The 19,822-nt window shown below is 38.1% G+C and overlaps 2 long non-coding RNA genes across 2 annotated transcripts in view; one reads left to right on the plus strand and one right to left on the minus strand.

The window, feature by feature from the left end:
• LOC309644510 overlaps nt 1-12,263 on the minus strand; it is a 100,838-nt gene extending 88,575 nt beyond the window's left edge. The window contains exons 1-2 of the long non-coding RNA XR_014254467.1: nt 11,676-12,263; nt 8,004-10,094 (exon numbers count right to left, since the gene is read on the minus strand). This is a non-coding gene — a long non-coding RNA (uncharacterized lncRNA). The remainder of the gene's footprint in view (nt 1-8,003; nt 10,095-11,675) is intronic.
• The window catches only part of LOC309644518, a 147,253-nt gene that overhangs the window by 84,288 nt on the left and 43,143 nt on the right, over nt 1-19,822 (plus strand). The window lies entirely within an intron of this gene.

A 19,822-nucleotide genomic window follows, 5' to 3' on the forward strand; every position in this document is an offset into this window, starting at 1 on the left:
AATATTCGAAATAATGATAGTGAAGATGATCTGGGACCTCAGAAAAAGAATAGAGGCAAAGATTGAGAAGATGCAAGAAATGTTTAACAAAGACCTAGAAGAATTAAAGAACAAACAAACAGAGATGAACAATACAACAACTGAAATGAAAAATACACTAGAAGGAATCAATAGCAGAATAACTGAGGCAGAAGAACGGATAAGTGACCTGGAAGACAGAATGGTGGAATTCACTGCTGTGGAACAGAATAAAGAAAAAAGAATGAAAAGAAATGAAGACGACCTAAGAGACCTCTGGGACAACATTAAACACAACAACGTTCGCATTATAGGGGTCCCAGAAGGAGAAGAGAGAGAGAAAGGACCTGAGAAAATATTTGAAGAGATTATAGTCGAAAACTTCCCTAACATGGGAAAGGAAATAGCCACCCAAGTCCAGGAAGCGCTGAGAGTCCCAGGCAGCATAAACACAAGGAGAAACACGCTGATACACATAGTAATCAAATTGATGAAAACTAAAGACAAAGAAAAATTATTGAAAGCAACAAGGGAAAAATGACAAACAACATACAAGGGAACTCCCATAAGGTTAACAGCTGATTTCTCAGCAGAAACTCTACAAGCCAGAAGGGAGTGGCGTGATATATTTAAAGTGATGAAAGGGAAGAACCTACAACCAAGATGACTCTACCCAGCAAGGATCTCATTCAGATTTGACAGAGAAATCAAAAGCTTTACAGACAAGTAAAAGCTAAGAGAATTCAGTACCACCAAACCAGCTCTACAACAAATGCTAAAGGAACTTCTCTAAGTGGGAAACACAAGAGATGAAAAGGACCTACAAAAACAAACCCAAAACCATTACGAAAATGGTAATAGGAACATACATATCCATAATTACCTTAAATGTGAATGGATTAAATGCTCCAACCAAAAGACACAGGCTCTCTGAATGGATACAAAAACAAGGCCCTTATATATGCTCTCTACAAGAGACCCACATCATACCTAGGGACACATACAGACTGAAAGTGAGGGGATGGAAAAAGATATTCTGTGCAAATGGAAATCAAAGGAAAGCTGGAGTAGCAATACTCATATCAGATAAAATAGACTAAAATAAAGAATGGAGAGGGAGCTTCAAGACGGTGGAGGAGTAAGATGTGGAGATCACCTTCCTCCCCACAAATACATCAGAAATACATCTACGTGTGGAACAACTCCTACAGAACATCTACTGAACACTGGCAGAAGACCTCAGACCTCACAAAAGGCAAGAAACTCCCCACATACCTGGGTAGGGTAAAAGAAAAAAGAAAAAAGAGAGACAAAGAATAGGGATGGGACCTGCACCACTGGGAGGGAGCTGTGAAGGAGGAAAGGTTTCCACACACTAGGAAGCCCCTTCGCAGGAGGAGGCTGCGGGTGGCAGAGGGGCGAGCTTCGGAGCCACGGAGGAGAGTGCAGCAACAGGGGTGTGGAGGGTAAAGCAGAGAGATTCCCGCACAGAGGATCGGTGCCGACCAGTACTCACCAGCCCGAGAGGCTCATCTACTCACCCGAGGGGGTGGGCAGGGGCTGGGAGCTGAGGCTCGGGCTTCAGTCAGATCCCAGGGAGAGGACTGGGGGTGGCTGCATGAACACAGCCTGAAGGGGCTAGTGCGCCACAGCTAGCCGGTAGGGAGTCCGGGAAAAAGTCTGGAGCTGCCGAAGAGGCAAGAGACTTTTTCTTGCCTCTTGGTTTCCTGGTGAGGAAGGAAAGGTGATTAAGAGCGCCGCTTAAAGGAGCTCCAGAGATGGGTACGAGCAGCGGCTATCAGCATGGACCCCAGAGACGGGCATGAGACGCTAAGGCTGTGCTGCAGCCACCAAGAAGCCTGTGTACAAGCACAGGTCACTCTCAAAACCTCCCCTCCTGGGAGCCTGTGCAGCCCACCACTGCCAGGGTCCCGTGATACAGGGACAACTTCCCCGGGAGAATGCATGGCGCACCTCAGGCTGCTGCAAGGTCACGCTGGCCTCTGCTGCCGCAGGCTCGCCCCTTATCTGTACCCCTTCCTCCCCCCGGCCTGAGTGAGGCAGAGCCCCCGAATCAACTGCTCCTTTAACCCCGTCCTGTCTGAGCGAAGAACAGACGCCCTCCAGCGACCTACACGCAGAGGAGGGTAAATCCAAAGATGAACCCCGGGAGCTGTGCGAACAAAGAAGAGAAAGGGAAATTTCTCCCAGCAGTCTCAGGAACAGCAGATTAAATCTCCACAATCAACTTGATGTACCCTCCATCTGTGGAATACCTGAATAAACAACGAATCATCCCAAATTGAGGAGATGGACTTTGGGAGCAACGATATATATATTTTTCCCCTTTTTCTCTTTTTGTGAGTGTGTATCTCTATGCTTCTGTGTGTGATTTTGTCTATATAGCTTTGCTTTTACCATTTGTCCTAGGGTTCTGTCTGTCTGTTTTTTTTTTTTATTACTTAAAAGAATCTTTTTATCTTAAAAATTATTTTTTATTTCTTATATTAATAACTTTTTTATTTTATCTTCTGCTTTCTCTCTTTCTTTTTTTCCTCCCTTTTATTCTGAGTCATGTGGAGAACAGGCTCTTGGTGCTCCAGCCAGACGTCAGGGCTGTGCTAATGAGGTGGGAGGGCCAAGTTCAGGACACTGGTCCACAAGACACCTCCCAGCTCCATGTATTATCAAACAGCAAATATCTCCCAGAGATCTCCATCTCAACACCAAGACCCAGCTCCACTCAACGACCAGCAAGCTAGAGTGCTGGACACTCTATGCCAAACAACTAGCAAGACAGGAACAAAACCCCATCCATTAACACAGAGGCTGCCTAAAAATCATAATAAGACCACATACACACCAAAACACACCACCAGACGTAGACCTGCCCAACAGAAAGACAAGATCCAGCCTCATCCACCAGAACACAGGCACTAGTCCCCTCCACCAGGAAGCCTACACAACCCACTGAACCAAACTTAGCCACTAGGGACAGACACCAAAAACAACATAAACTGCGAACCTGCAGGTTGTGAAAAGGAGACCCCAAACACAGTAAGTTAAGCAAAATGAGAAGACAGAGAAACACACAGCAGATGAAGGAGCAAGGCAAAAACACACCAGACCTAACAAATGAAGAGGAAATAGGCAGTCTACCTGAAGAAGAATTCAGAATACTGATAGTAAAGATGATCCAAAATCTTGGAAATAGAATGGAGAAAATACAAGAAACGTTTAACAAAGACTTAGAAGAACTAAAGATCAAACAAATGGAGATGAACAACACAATAAATGAAATTAAAAATTCTCTAGAAGGTATCAATAGCAGAATAATTGAGGCAGAAGAACGGATAAGTGACCTGGAAGATAAAATAGTGGAAATAACTACTGCAGCACAGAATAAAGAAAAAAGAATGAAAAGAATTGAGGGCAGTCTCAGAGACCTCTGGGACAACATTTAACTCACCAACATTCGAATTATAGGGGTACCAGAAGAAGAAGAGAAAAAGAAAGGGACTGAGAAAATATTTGAAGAGATTATAGTTGAAAACTTCCCTAATATGGGAAAGGAAATAGTTAATCAAGTCCAGGAAGCACAGAGAGTCCCATACAGGATAAATCCAAGGAGAAACACGCCAAGACACTTATTAATCAAACTATCAAAAATTAAATGCAAATAACAAATATTAAAAGCAGCAAGGGAAAAACAACAAGTAGCACATAAGGGAATCCCCATAAGGTTAATAGCTGATCTTTCAGCAGAAACTCTGCAAGCCAGAAGGGAGTGGAAAGACATATTTAAAGTGATGAACGAGAAAAACCTTCAATCAAGATTACTCTACCCAGCAAGGATCTCCTTCAGATTTGATGGAGAAATTAAAAGCTTTACAGACAAGCAAAAGCTTAAGAGAATTCAACACCACCAAACCAACTTGACAACAAATGCTAAAGGAACTTCTCTAGGCAGGAAATACAAGAGAAGGAAAAGACCTACAATAATAAACCCAAAACAATTAAGAAAATGGTAATAGGAACATACATATCAATAATCACCTTAAATGTAAATGGATTAAATTCTCCAACCAAAAGACATAGACTGGGTGAATGGACACAAAAACGAAACCTGTATATAAAGTCTGTCTACAAGAGACCCACTTCAGACCTAGGGTCACATACAGACTGAAAGTGAGGTGATGGAAAAAGATATTCCATGCAAATGGAAATCAAAAGAAAGCTGGAGTAGCAATTCTCATGTCAGACAAATAGACTTTAAAACAAAGACTATTACAAGAGACAAAGAAGGACACTACATAATGATCAAGGGATCAATCCAAGAAGAAGATATAACAATTGTAAATATTTATGCACCCAACATAGGAGCACCTCAATACATAAGGCAAATACTAACAGCCATAAAAGGGGAAATCGACAGTAACACAATCATAGTAGGGGACTTTAACACTCCACTTTCATCAATGGACAGATCATCCAAAATGAAAATAAATAAGGAAACACAAGCTTTAAATGATACATTAAACAATATGGACTTAATTGATATTTATAGGACATTCCATCCAAAAACAACAGAATACACATTCTTCTCAAGTGTTCATGGAACATTCTCCAGGATAGACCATATCTTCGGTCACAAATCAAGCCATGGTAAATTTAAGAAAATTGAAATTGTAACATGTATCTTTTCCGACCACAATGCTATGAGATTAGATATCAATTACAGGAAAAAAATTTGTAAGAAATACAAGTACATGGAGGCTAAAGTACACACTACTAATAATCAAGATATCACTGAAGGAATCAAAGAGGAAATCAAAAAATACCTAGCAATAAATGACAATGAAAACACAATGACCCAAAACCTATGGGATGCAGCAAGAGCAGTTCTAAGAGGGAAGTTTATAACTATACAAGCCTACCATAAGAAAAAAAAAAAACATATCAAACAACCTAACCTTACACCTAAAGCAATTAGAGAAAGAAGAACAAAAAATCCCAAAGTTAGCAGAAGGAAAGAAATCATAAAGATCAGAGCAGAAATAAATGAAAAAGAAATGAAGGAAAAAATAGCAAAGATCAATAAAACTAAAAGCTGGTTCTTTGAGAAGTTAAACAAAATTGATAAACCATTAGTCAGACTCATCATGAAAAGGGGGAGAGGACTCAAATCAATAAAATTAGAAATGAAAAAGGAGAAGTTACAACAGACACCGCAGAAATACAAAGCATCCTAAGAGACTACTACAAGCAACTCTATGCCAATAAAATGGACAACCTGGAAGAAATGGACAAATTCTTACAAAGGTATAACCTTCCAAGACTGAACCAGGAAGAAATAGAAAATATGAACAGACCAATCACAAGTAATGAAATTGAAACTGTGATGAAAAATCTTCCAACAAACAAAAATCAAGGACCAGATGGCTTCACAGGGGAATTCTACCAAACATTTAGAGAGGAGCTAACACCCATCCTTCTCAAACTCTTCCAAAAAACTGAAGAGGAAAGAACACTCCCAAACTCATTCTCTGAGGCCGCCATCACCCTGAAACCAAAAGCAGACAAAGGTACTACAAAAAGAGAAAATTACAGACCAATACCACTGATGAATATAGATGCAAAAATCCTCAACAAAATAATAGCAAACAGATCCACATTCAAAGGATCATACACCATGATCAAGTGGGATTTATCCCAGGGATGCAAGGATTCTTCAATATATGCAAATCAATCAATGTGATGCACCATATTAACAAATAGAAGGATAAAAACCCTATGATCATCTCAATAGATGCAGGAAAAGCTTTTGACAAAATTCAACACCCATTTATGATAAAAACTATCCAGAAAGTGGGCATAGAGGGAACCTACCTCAACATAATAAAGGCCTTATACAACAAACCCACAGTAAACATCATTTTCAATGGTGAAAAACTGAAATTATTTCCTCTAAGATCAGGAACAAGACAAGGATGTCCACTCTCACCACTCTTATTCAATGTAGTTTTAGAAGTCCTAGCCATGACAGTCAGAGAAGAAAAAGAAATAAAAGGAATACAAATTGGAAAAGAAGAAGGAAAACTGTCACTGTTTGCAGATGACATGATACTATACATAGAGAATCCTAAAGATGCCACTAGAAAACTACTAGAGCTAATCAATGAATTTGGTAAAATTGCAGGATACAAAATTAATGCACAGAAATCTCTGGCATTCCTATACAGTAACGATGAAAAATTTGAAAGAGAAATTAAGGAAACACTCCCATTTACCATTGCAACAAAAAGAATAAAATACCTAGGAATAAACCTACCTCAGGAGACAAAAGACCTGTATTCAGAAAACTATAAGACACTGATGAAAGAAATTTAAAATGATGCAAACATATTGGATTGGAAGAATCAATATTGTGAAAATGACTGTACTACCCAAAGCAATCTACAGATTCAATGCAATCCCTATCAAATTACCAATGGCATTTTTTATAGAACTAGAACAAAAAAAAATCTTAAAATTTGTATGGAGACACAGAAGACCCTGAATACACAAAGCAGTCTTGAGGGAAAAAAACGGAGCTGGAGGAATCAGACTCCCTGTCTTCAGACTATACTACAAAGCTACATTAATAAAGACAGTATGGTACTGGCACAAAAACAGAAATATTGTTCAATGGAACAGGATAGAAAGCCCAGAGATAAACCCATGCACCTATGGTCAACTAATCTATGACAAAGGACACAAGGATATACAATGGAGAAAAGACAATCTCTTCAATAAGTGGTGCTGGGAAAACTGGACAGTTACATGCAAAAAAGAATGAAATTAGAACACTCCCTAACACCATACACAAAAATAAACTCAAAATGGACTAGAGACCTAAATGTAAGACTATAAAATTCTTAGAGGAAAACATAGGAAGAATACTCTTTGACATAAATCACAGCAAGATCTTTTTTGATCCACCTCCTAGAGTAATGGAAATAAAAACAAAAATAAACAAATGGGACCTAATGCAACTTCAAGGCTTTTGCAAAGCAAAGGAAACTACAAACAAGATGAAAAGACAACCCTCAGAATGGGAGAAAATATTTGCAAATGAATCAATGGACAAAGGATTAATCTCCAAAATATATAAACAGCTCATGCAGCTCAATATTAAAAAAACAAACAACCCAATCCAAAAATGGGCAGAAGACCTAAATAGACACTTCTCCAAAGAAGACATACAGATGACCAAGAAGCACATGAAAAGCTACTCAACATCACTAATTATTAGAGAAATGCAACTCAAAACTACAATGAGGTATCACCTCACACCAGTTAGAATGGGCATCATCAGAAAATCCACAAAAAACAAATGCTGGAGAGGGTGTAGAGAAAAGGGAACCCTCTTGCACTGTTGGTTGTAATATATATTGATACAGCCAGTATGGAGAACAATATGGAGGTTGCTTTAAAAGCTAAAAATAGAATTACCATATGACCCAGCAATCCCACTACTAGGCATATACCCAGAGAAAACCATAATTCAAAAAGGCACATGCACCCCAATGTTCATTGCAGCACTTTTTACAATAGCCAGGTCATGGAAGCAACCTAAATGCCCATCGACAGACGAATGGATAAAGAAGTTGTGGTACATATATAGAATGGAATATTACTCAGCCATAAAAAGGAACGAAATTTGGTCATTCGTAGAGACATGGATGTATCTAGAGATTCTCATACAGAGTGAAGTAAGTCAGAAAGAGAAAAACAAATATTGTATATTAATGCATATATATGGAACCTAGAAAAATGCTACAGATGAACCAGTTTGGAGGGCAGAAATAGAGACACAGATGTAGAGAACAAACCTGTAGACACCAAGGGGGGAAAGTGGTGGGGGGGGGGATGGTGGTGTGAGGAATTGGGAGTTTGGGATTGACATGTATACACTAATATGTATAAAATGGATGACTAATAACCTGCTGTATACAAAAAATAAATAAAATAAAATTCAAAAATTAAAAAAAAAGACCCAACACCGCCAAAATTAAAATAATAAAATAAATAAATATTTTTTTAAAAAAGAAGAAGAGCGAAGCTCTCTATTATCATAATTCCTAATAGTAAGCTACATAAAACATTACCTGTCCAATCCCTTTTTCTAAAGTAGTAGTTCTTAACCTTGGCTCTATGTTGAAATCTCCTCGGTAGTTTAAAAAATCACTGATGCTTCGGTCTCACCCTTAGAGATTCTGATGTAATTAGTCCGAGGTGCAGCCTGGCAGAGGATTTTAGAAAACTTCTTGGTGATTCTAATGGTCAGGCAAAGTTGGGAAGCAAAAAGGATAATAGCTTTTCAACCAGCCTTTCCTGGTTTTTTTATTTTTGTTATTCCTTGGCACATATGATGATAAATTACAAATTTACACTTGCCTTAAGGTATCATGCCAGTCTTGGGTCTATTTTCCCACAACTCCGTTTCTCTCCTTCCCCTGTTCTAAGCTGCGCATTTCAGAGGGCTGATACTCATAGGCTGTTTCCTGGGCTTCTGTGACAGCTAAAACTTTTGCTAAAAGTTTTGTAGTTTTACCTCTTATATTTAGGTCTTTCATCCATTTTGAATTAACTTTATGTGTAAGATGTGAGGTAGAAGACATTCTTTTGTATATAGATACCCAGCTGTCCCAGTATCATTTATTGAAAAGACTATTCTGTCCCCCCTTGAATTGTCTTGGCAACCTTGTTAAAAAATCATTTGACCATAGATGTATTGGTTTATTTCTGGACTTTCAGTTTTATTCTATTGATCTATTTGTCTATCCTTATGCCAGTACCATACTCTTCTGTTTACTGTAGCTTTGTAGTAAGTTTTGAAACAGTTCTCCAACTCTGTTCTTTTTCAGTATTATTTTGGCTAATCCGTGTCCCTTGCATTTCCATACGCATTTACGGATGAGTTGTCAATTTCTGGGAAAAACATGGCTGGGATTTTGATAAGGATTGTTTTGAATCTGTAAATCAGTTTGGGGAGCTCTGCCATCTTAATGATGTTAAATCTTCCAATCCCTGAACATGGGCTTTCTTATCATTTATTTAGGTTTTTAATTTCTGTTGACAATGTTTTGTACTTTTCAGTTACAAACCTTGCACTTCTTTTGTTAAAATTTTCCCAAATGTATTATTCTTTCTGATGCTATTGTAGATTGAATTGTTAATTTCATTTTGTAGCCTTGCATTATAAAATCTGCCTTTTTCACAAGGTCTCCAGATGATTCTTATGTACTCTGACAGTTTGAGAAGTGCTACTCTATTCAATAAAACTCAACCCAATAATATTCCATACAACACTGCCAAATTCTGTCCCCCAAAGCTGCCAGCTCTCCAATAAGAAGTGACTTGAAGCAGCATAGTTTACAGGGAACAGAGGCAGGTCCAAAGATACTACTTAACTGAGTGAATTAAATGTTTTAAATAAGAGGAAGCAACTAGTTAATATAAATAGAGTTTTGTTTTAATTTCTATGCAATGAAAAACTTATATTAAATATCCATTTAATTTAGGAGGAAACTACAGTGTTGACTTTTCCCTGAATTATGTGGATAAGTGAAACGTTTGAAAGAATTATACTGATAATTATTAATTCTTCATTTCATTTCCATTGTATTTTTCATTCTTTTTTTCCAATAATAGCAACAATTACAACAGTAATACCTTATAATGAATATGTTTACTACACCCTGTTCTGCCTTCTGGTTTTAGATATGAACACCAATTACCTCCATGACTTTCGATAACTCACTTTATCTTTCTAACTTGCAATTTCTTCAACTGAATAATGTAGAAAATGGACTAGATTTCTCTAGCATCTCACTCTTCTAGCTCTACATTAGATAATTCTGAATTTCTCCCATGTCCAAACATACCATTTAATTTTATGAACAATGTATTACAGAATCAGTCACTTATGAATAATATAAAGCATGATTCAGAATGAAGGTGCTGAGGTCTGACATTTTTATACATAAATACAGCTACAGATCAAATTCAACACATCACTTATATTCTCTCCGCTTGCAATGTCCTTTTATTTTTTTATTTATTCATTTTTTTTAAACATCTTTATTGAAGTATAATTGCCTTACAATGGTGTGTTAGCTTCTGCTTTATAACAAAGTGAATCAGTTATACATATACAATATGTTCCCATTTCTCTTCCCTCTTGCATCTCCCTCCCTCCCACCCTCCCTATCCCACCCCTCTAGGTGGTCACAAAGCACTGAGCTGATCTCCCTGTGCTATGCGGCTGCTTCCCACTAGTTATCTATTTTACATTTGGTAGTGTATATATGTCCATGACACTCTCTTACCCTGTCACATCTCACCCCACCCCCTCCCCATATCCTCAAGTCCATTCTCTAGTAGGTCTGTGTCTTTATTCCCGTCTTGCCGCTAGGTTCTTCATGGCCTTTTTTTTTTTCCCTTAGATTCCGTATATATGTGTTAGCATACTGTATTTGTTTTTCTCTTTCTGACTTACTTCACTCTGTATGACAGACTCTAACTCCATCCACCTCATTACAAATACCTCCATTTCATTTCTTTTTATGGCTGAGTAATATTCCATTGTATGTATGTGCCACATCTTCTTTATCCATTCATCTGTCGATGGACATTTAGGTTGCTTCCATGTCCTGGCTATTGTAAATAGAGCTGCAATGAACATTTTGGTACATGACTCTTTTTGACCTATGGTTTTCTCAGGGTATATGCCCAGTAGTGGGATTGCTGGGTCGTATGATACTTCTATTTGTAGTTTTTTAAGGAACCTCCATACTGTTCTCCATAGTGGCTGTATCAATTTACATTCCCACCAACAGTGCAAGAGTGTTCCCTTTCCTCCACACCCTCTCCAGCATTTATTGTTTCTAGATTTTTTGATGATGGCCATTCTGACCGGTGTGAGATGATATCTCATTGTAGTTTTGATTTGCATTTCTCTAATGGTTAATGATGTTGAGCATTCTTTCATGTGTCTGTAGGCCATCTGTATATCTTCTTTGCAGAAATGTCTATTTAGGTCTTCTGCCCATTTTTGGATTGGGTTGTTCGTTTTTTTGTTATTGAGCTGCATGAGCTGCTTGTAAATCTTGGAGATTAATCCTTTGTCAATTGCTTCATTTGCAAATATTTTCTCCCATTCTGATGGTTGTCTTTTGGTCTTCAGTAATCAAGACAGTTTGGTACTGGCACAAAAACAGAAATATAGATCAATGGAACAGGATAGAAAGCCCAGAGATAAACCGACACACATATGGTCACCTTATCTTTGATAAAGGAGGCAAGCATATACAGTGGAGAAAAGACAGCCTCTTCAATAAGTGGTGCTGGGAAAATTGGACAGGTACATGTAAAAGTATGAAATTAGAACACTCCCTGACACCATGCACAAAAATAAACTCAAAATGGATTAAAGACCTAAGTGTAAGGGCAGACACTATCAAACTCTTAGAGGAAAACATAGGCAGAACACTCTATGACATACATCACAGCAAGATTCTTTTTGACCCAGCTCCCAGAGAAATGGAAATAAGAACACAAATAAACAAATGGGACCTAATGAAACTTAAAAGCTTTTGCACAACAAAGGAAACCATGCAATGTCCTTTTAGCAAACAATAGTTAAAGAAACAAATTAAACAAAACGCAGTTTAAAAAACTTATACTGAGAGTCCTTTGAAGTTAGTTAAAAGGGTACTTATTTACATATGTCTTCCCCAAATTAACACTTTTCTGTATATTTAATAGTCATTTTCTTTTCCCCCAATTTCACACTAATAATTTTATAAAAATCAATGTGTAAATTACTGTATTAGCGTGTAAAACTACTAACATGATGCTTTTCAAAGATGAAGTGAATATTGTGGTAAAAAGCCTTCAAACTGGAGACATTTAATAATACTTATCTTTCCTTCCTATTAATTCAGGTTAGTTTTCTCCCTCAGTCCAAGTTACTAACAATTTACCATACAGCAAGCATTTCAAGATTTTTGCTAACAATTCTTGCCTTTGACAAATAAAATCTATTTTCAGAAAACTGTAAAGACGATTTCTTTCTCTGATATCATTCTATCATGGAAGAGATTGTATTGCTTGCTTTTCTCAATGTACCTATGGGATTGATGATATACTCATGACACATTAGTTATATGATAAATGAAGTCAGTTAACTGAATATATAAATAATAATAACAATAATAATAATACTTCTCTTTCTATGGTATCATTGACCTAGGAGTACTTAGCAATTTGACTGATGCCTTATGTCTTATTTCAGGTTTCCTAGAAACAGAGCATTAGCCAGGGATTCTTATTCAAGTAATTTATTGAGGGTGTGCTCTCAGAGGACACTTGTAAGAGACTGAGGAAAGGAGAAGACTGCCAGGGAAGGATGTGAAGCATGAGAATGCAGCTGAAATCTAGTCTCAGCCTGATCACAGGAGCAGCTCTGGAGTGTGAAGAGCACCACAGAGTTGTTCACGTCTACGCCAATTTGATGGGTGAGTGGTGGATTATAACCTCCCAGGAATCTCCTGGTATATGGGGTCCACTGGCTCAGGGCAGTCTCAGGAGAAGGGGCAGCTGTGAACTATTAGCAGGAGCAATCACAGCATCTAGAACAGTGCCTGGCATATAACAAGTATGTGCTTAATAATGATTTGTTAAATGAGTCAATCAAAAATCCTTTTGAGTAGAAAATTATGTTTAAAATTGTTCAATTATTCAAAAGTCCCTGGAAAAAAATGAATGAAGAATGAATTGCTGTGATGCCAATGAAAGTTAAATGAACTTGGATTCAATATCCACCTGCATTATCCATATTCATTCTTCTAATTGCCCAGGGCAAAATGAAGACCAAGGTCTAAATCTTATTATTGTCTATCATCACCCTTGTCTGCTGTCTTGGTTTTGCGTCATGGCTGGATCTCTTCTAAATGTGATTCAAACAAAGATGCAATTGACAGAAACTAGAACACAAATTCATATGGCCCCATTATATTACTCTATTGGATTCTTTCTGTATCATAGATGCACAAGGACAATTTCAAAGGGAATTCGAGAAAAAAATATTCACAGTTTAACACAATATGAATGTATTATTTGTGCTTTATTTACTAAATGATCTTCCTAAACTGTCTCAAGGGCACTCTAAAATCATTAAAATATTGAGAATAGCAAGATAAAAAGCAGTAAGTTTTCCTTCCAAACTGTTTTATAAAAAGTCTTCCTTCACCGTTTTGAACATGAGTTATTTTAAGAACTTAGCACAGGAAAACAAAATTCTCAATGCAGTAATCATTTTACTGCTTGGTCATATGAAAGGAAAACAACATCATGGATCTTCCTGGCAAAGCTGGACAGGTAGAAAATATGAAAGTATGCAAAACCAATCAGACTGTGTCTCTGGAGAATTTCTCATCTCAAGTGTAGTTAACAAACTCCCAGTCCATGGTCATATCTAGATACAGCCTGTAACCCATGTATATGAGCCTGTGAATAGTGTAAAATGAACTCGAAATAAAATCTTCTTATAGTACAAGACATGGCAATCATTAAACTAAGATACAGCAAGTGTTATGAAGCATGAAAATATGGTACTTGAATTCTATTTATTCAAAAGTCTTCACTGAGCTGAGGGTGTAACTAATTCAATTACTGATTTGAATATGTATTATATTTTAATTGTTGCAGCTGTGAAAAAAGCATTGGCTAAGGATGCAATTAATAAAAATATCTAATCAGCTTGAAGTTAACCATTTAACTTTTTTTTTTAATGAAGATCTAATTTCTAGAACAATTATGCCTATATTTTTTGGAGGTACATACCTATACTCTGGTCTATCTAGTGCACAAATCACTTTAGAATCGTACTAGTTTACTTCAACTGCTTATCTAGGGAATGTTAAATAGGAGAGAAAGGTTTGGGCTTTTCCACAATTGAAATAAAGGTACAATGAACAGTAACTTCCTGATGTTTTGTCTAATCAACATAACAGTGTAGATTTACTCTGCCTATATATGGAACTGTAGAAGAAAGTTGAGAAAGAATAACTATTAATAAATATAGGTCATACAATAATTATATGTTGCAGACCAGCTATAATTTCTGGATGGATATTCAGACTATATTTACATTGCATAGAAGGATAGACATCAAGATTTATTTGATAAATGTGTCAAATATTGATGAAATTTGAGTATCAAAAGGATGCTGTCAGGATGCTGTGTCAGCATGTTTTTGTCATTTCAAAATGGCTTAAAAATACAGGAAATTATTTTCTCACTTAGTTTGAAGTCAGAAGTAGGGCAGGTCCAAGTTAGTTCAAGTTTATTAAAGCTCCAAGTTCTTGGAATTTGCTCAGCTAGTCTTAGCTGGTTGGCTTTTGTCCTGAAGCTTGCTCAGGACAAAAGCTTGTGGCCAGAATATGGTTGCAGCATCTCCTAACAATGAAGCCTGAACACAAGGTGTAAACCAAACCACTACACATGGTAACCCTTTCCATAACCAATCATATTCTTGGCAAAGCCCTCATTCTTGCTTGGTGATGGATAAATTAAATATTTTCTTATTCAATAATCTAGTCTAATCTGGGATTTTCTACCTAATCCTGTTATGATAGCAGTCACAAGTAGTCAGAAATCCAAGTATTATCAGTATTAGCACATTGTCCATCACTGGGGTCTGCTGGTGGGAAGAAGAGAGGAAAGGGAGGAAAGAAAAGCTGCTTGGATAGGTGATGGTGACTGATGGTTCCCTGGTGGAAAAAGCTGTCTTCCATTGGGATCATCAGCTGCTGGGCAGGTCGGGAGAATTTGACTTTTTAATAATTATTGATGTGATGGTTTCAACATAACTGGTGGACATATTTTTCTAGACACACCCCCACCTTTTAGCCATATCTCAGTTGTGTTTCTCTTCAGAGCCCACAATTTATGCACACTCACTTTAGGAGGTGTGTCCCACTGTTCCATTGCTCTACCACCAGGCTGGCTCACAAATGTCCCTCAGCTAACCTCAGAGATCTCTCCTTTGGAAACAGAGAAACTTGTGGGGTCTTACTTGCTGTCCTCTGAGAGCTTAGGGAATGAAGAAAGGGTGGGCGATTTTGCTTACCTTTTTATCCCACCATGTCTTGTTGGCTCAGATCCATCAAGGATCCTCTTGCCTTTAGAAATGTCCAGATGAGAAGCAGGTATCATTCATATGGTTCGGCATACATGCAAACTTCAAAAGTTTTATGTTCAGGCCTCTGTCCACCCTGTCTGACCTGCTTGGATGTAGGAAATGTTCAGGCACCAAACTCTGATTTGCCCAAACTCTGCCACCTTTAGTATATTTCTCTCTCCACTATCTCTTGTTTATACCTCCTGTGGCATTGTTGGGGGTGGGATAGGAACACATCAAGCATGTTATGGCAAAGTCTCCATTAAGCCTGGCCATTGGTCACCTAGGCTGGGGGATGATCTTGACAGAGGAAAAAGCCTGATATCTGCTGCCAGGGCTTCAGGCATCTGAAGTTTTAACTGGAGCTGAAGGATTCACTTTCTAGATGACTTACTCACAAGGCTGTTGGCCGGAGGCCTCAGGTCTTTGTCACATGGGCCTCGCCCCGGGGCTGCCCGAGTGTCCTTGTAACATAGCAGCTGGCTTGCTCTAGAGTGAACATTCTGAAGAGGAGAGATTCAGAAACCACAATGTCTTTTATGACCTTATCTGAGATGTCACACACTGTCACAGTCACTTTATTCTAGTCGTTAGAAGTAAGACCAAATCCTGGATCTGTGAAAGGGGAAGGGAAGTAAGTTCCACTTTTTTGAAGGGAGGGTCAAAGAATGTGTGGACACTTTAAACCACCACAATGTTATTATTCTTTTCACTGAGGCACAAAAAAGAAATTAAACTTGACCAAGCTTACACAGTAAAGGTTCTGACCCCATTGTGTGTGTGTGTGGTGGGGCGTTGATTTTCCCACACCACCAAGCAATTCTCAGAATCCAGCTGGGTGTCCTACAATTCAACTCAATTCTGACACTATCTACTCAAGTTAGCATCAGGGTAGAGGGCTCATTCCCACAAGATTGCCCTCCACTTCAGATGCCAATAGCAAGTCCAGTTTGTCACCTGGCCTTCTAACCAAACTGCTATACATTGGAGGTTCCCATAATCCCTTCCTTGGGTTTGATTAATTTGTTAGAATGGCTCAAAAGACTCAGGAAACCTGTCTTCTCACTAGATTACTGGTTTATTACAAATGATATTAAAAGATATTTATCAATAGCCAGATGAAGAAATACATAGGGTTAAGTCCCAGGGTCCTGACAAAGGAGTTTTTGTTTTTGTGGAGTCTGGGGCCCTGCACAATGGCACATGGAAATTTTCTGGTTCAACTTGGAAGCTCTCTAAATCCCATCTTTTGGGGGTTTTATTACATAGTCTTAATTGATTAACTAATTGGCCATTGGTGATTGATTCACCCTCCAGCCTCTCTTCCCTCCCTGGAGGTAGGGGGTTGGGACTAGAAGTTCCAACCTGCTAATCACAAGGTTGGTTCTCCTGGAAACCAGCCCCCATCCTTAGGCGGGGTCCAAAAGTCACCTCATAAATATAACAAAAGACGTCTTTGTTGCTCTCATCTCTTAGGAATTCCAAGAGTTTCAGGAGCTCTGTGCCAGAAATGGAGATGAAGACCAAAGATATTTCTTACTTTAAATCACAATATCACACATGGTTAGCAGAGCCAGGGGAGCTGAGACACAAGCCCAGATAATCTGACTCCAGTGCCCAAACTCATAACCACAACATGAAGCTAGCCTTTCCATGAAAAAAAGATTGATTTCTTAGGATTATGTTATATGCACTGACAAAGAAGATTCATACTTCCAGTATAGTATAATAATTGCCTGGAATTAGAAATTCTAAATTATCTTGGCCAAACACAAGAGTTGCCATTGGGCTTGGAGGGATGTAAGATCCCTCCAAGAAGGTTGGAGGGATATAAGATCATGCCCAAGATGTCATCTAGGGGTGGAAAAGTAGAATAGGGAAGTGAAAGTGTTATTTTTAGATTGGGGGAAACATTGGGAGAACAGAGCATCTGGAGATAGGTGGAGAAAAGTTATTTTTATAAAATAAAAAAATAGAGTATTAGTGCCTGAAAATGGAAGGTGATTATTAATGGGATATAAAAGTTCATCAGATTTCCCAAGTTAGCAAGGAGGAATTTGAGCAAACCAGAAAAATAAAGAAAAAAGAGGTCATAGCAGAATAAACTAAATAAATTGATAATGAAAGTTTAAAAATAAGAGATTGAAGTATAGCAAACAAAAAGAAATGATTATTGGACCAGGAGGAAAGAAAGGTTATGGACACTACCTAAGAAAAGGAGAGACATTATTTAACAATAAAAGGCAAAAGTTAGGAATCAGATATGTCATAAATTTATACGCACAAACAGTATGGCAGCTAAATACATAAAGCAAAAATTACCAGAAATATAAGACAAATGATAAAAATACACTTATGCAAGAAATTGAATATATTATAAAAATTAGACTGATACAGTGAATTTAAAAATAACCAAATTCGTGGTGTAGGGGTTCAGAATGAACCTCCCCTAAAATGTGTCACTTTTGCATGAGGATTATTTTGAGCTAAAAGGAATCAAGATCCTGAGGGTTTAAGAGAAACTACTACCTCTTTTTAACTACCTAGAAGAATTTAAGCACGAGATTTTTCCTAGGAAAGAGTTATTCCAGACACATTTTACCTAAGTGGCCCCATCTGTATGGCAGGGCAAACGTCTAATTACCAAACATCTGCTCTTCTTCTTATCATCCTGTGAAAGAGCCTTCTGTCCTTAGAAGCTCTAGGCCCCTATCCCATTCCTTACCTCGGGATGGCATATAGACCATTTTATGCTTCTGTTTCTGACCCTCTGATATATGTGGGGTCTCTGACCCTCTCATGTATGCACGATTCCTGTGTGTATTAAATTAAATTTGATATTCTCCTGTTAATCTATATCATGTCAATTTAATTCTTAGATCAGGTAGAAGAAATTAGAAAGGTAGAGGAAAGTTTTCTTTCCTTCCAACAATAGGATCTAAATAATATAACAGTAGCCTACAAATAATGAAAATATGCTGGTGTCAAAGTAAAATGCACAGCATAAGAGTTGTGAGTTTAAGTTTTACTCAGGGTCTTACTGAGGACTATAGCCTGAGAGACAGCCACTCAGTTAGTCCTGAAGAAACTGCTCAGAAGAGGCAGGGGAAAAGCCAGTTTATATATGATTTGTGACTAGGGAATACGTGCAGTCAAGCATACATCTTGGTGAAAGATTACTGCTAATCACAAAGAACAGATATCTTGAGTTAATGATTTTAGTGCTCTTCTATGTATGAGAAGATGCAAGAATCTGGGTTCATCGTAATTCTTCCTGAGATATACATTGAACTACCTAAGAGGACTGCTTATCCAAAGCAGAGTGACTCGTCCTGTTTTTCATCCTGAATTCCTCCCAGAGTGCACTGTTGGTGGGCAACTGCAGTAGGTTACCACTTAACCCTTATAGAACTGAGGGATAAGTAATACCCTTTGTTCTTTTTTCACCCTGGATCAAGAGAATTTATGAGGTGTTTATTTCAGATTCACTATCATTTCCTTACATGATCTTAGACTTTAAGCCAGAGAAAAGTGCAGACTCTGATATATTTAAACACATTTATCCATAAACTGCTTGTATTCTAAAGGAAGACTTGCTCAACATTCCTTCAATTCAGGGATTGTTTTCCAACTTCTACAATATAAATGAGTCAGTCTAAGTTCTTAATGGAAGCATTACCAGGCCAAAGTTGAGTCCATTTGTCTGCCTCACAGCAGGGCCAATCTACTGACACAAGATTGTGGTGAAGGAAAGTACAGTGTTTATTTGCAGGGTACCAAGAAAGGAGAATGGGCAGTTCATGATCAAAAGATCCAAACTCCCCAGTGGCTTTCAGGGAAAGGTTTTTTTTTTTTTTTTTTTTTTTAATTTTATTTATTTATTTATTTATGGCTGTGTTGGGTCTTCGTTTCTGTGTGAGGGCTTTCTCTAGTTGCGGCAAGTGCGGGCCACTCTTCATCGCAGTGCTCAGGCCTCTCACTATCGCGGCCTCTCTCGTTGTGGAGCACAGGCTCAGCAATTGTGGCTCACGGGCCTAGTCGCTCTGTGGCATGTGGGATCTTCCCAGACCAGGGCTCGAACCTGTGTCCCCTGCATTGGCAGGCAGATTCTAAATCACTGCACCACCAGGGAAGCCCCAGGGAAAGGTTTTTAAAGGCAACATTTGGGGTAAGTGTGGCAGTTCATGGACTTTCTTCTGATTGGTTGGTGGTGAGGTAACAGGGTGATGTTCAGGAATCTTAATCATCAACCTTCTGGTTCCAACCAGTCTGGGATCTACGTGCTTGTGGTCAGCATGAAGTCACCATCCTCCATCTGGGTCGGGGGTGGTCTTTTCATTATGAAAAGATCCACAATGATTCAATGAATTTTATTTCCAATTAAATGTACCATCACCCTCTAGCATGCCATACAGGTTACTAATTCATATTTCAATTATTTTCACATTTAATTTAATTAATATAGTTGCTGCTATGGAACAACTACTCTATGGCCTGCTTTTCGGGCCAGTAAATAAGAATTTAAGCACTCTGGTAGCTAATGCAATATTATTGGATTTTTTTTTTTATATTATT

Source organism: Balaenoptera physalus (assembly GCF_965194825.1).
Source record: "Balaenoptera physalus genome assembly, chromosome: 16".
Taxonomy (NCBI): Eukaryota; Metazoa; Chordata; class Mammalia; order Artiodactyla; family Balaenopteridae; genus Balaenoptera; species Balaenoptera physalus.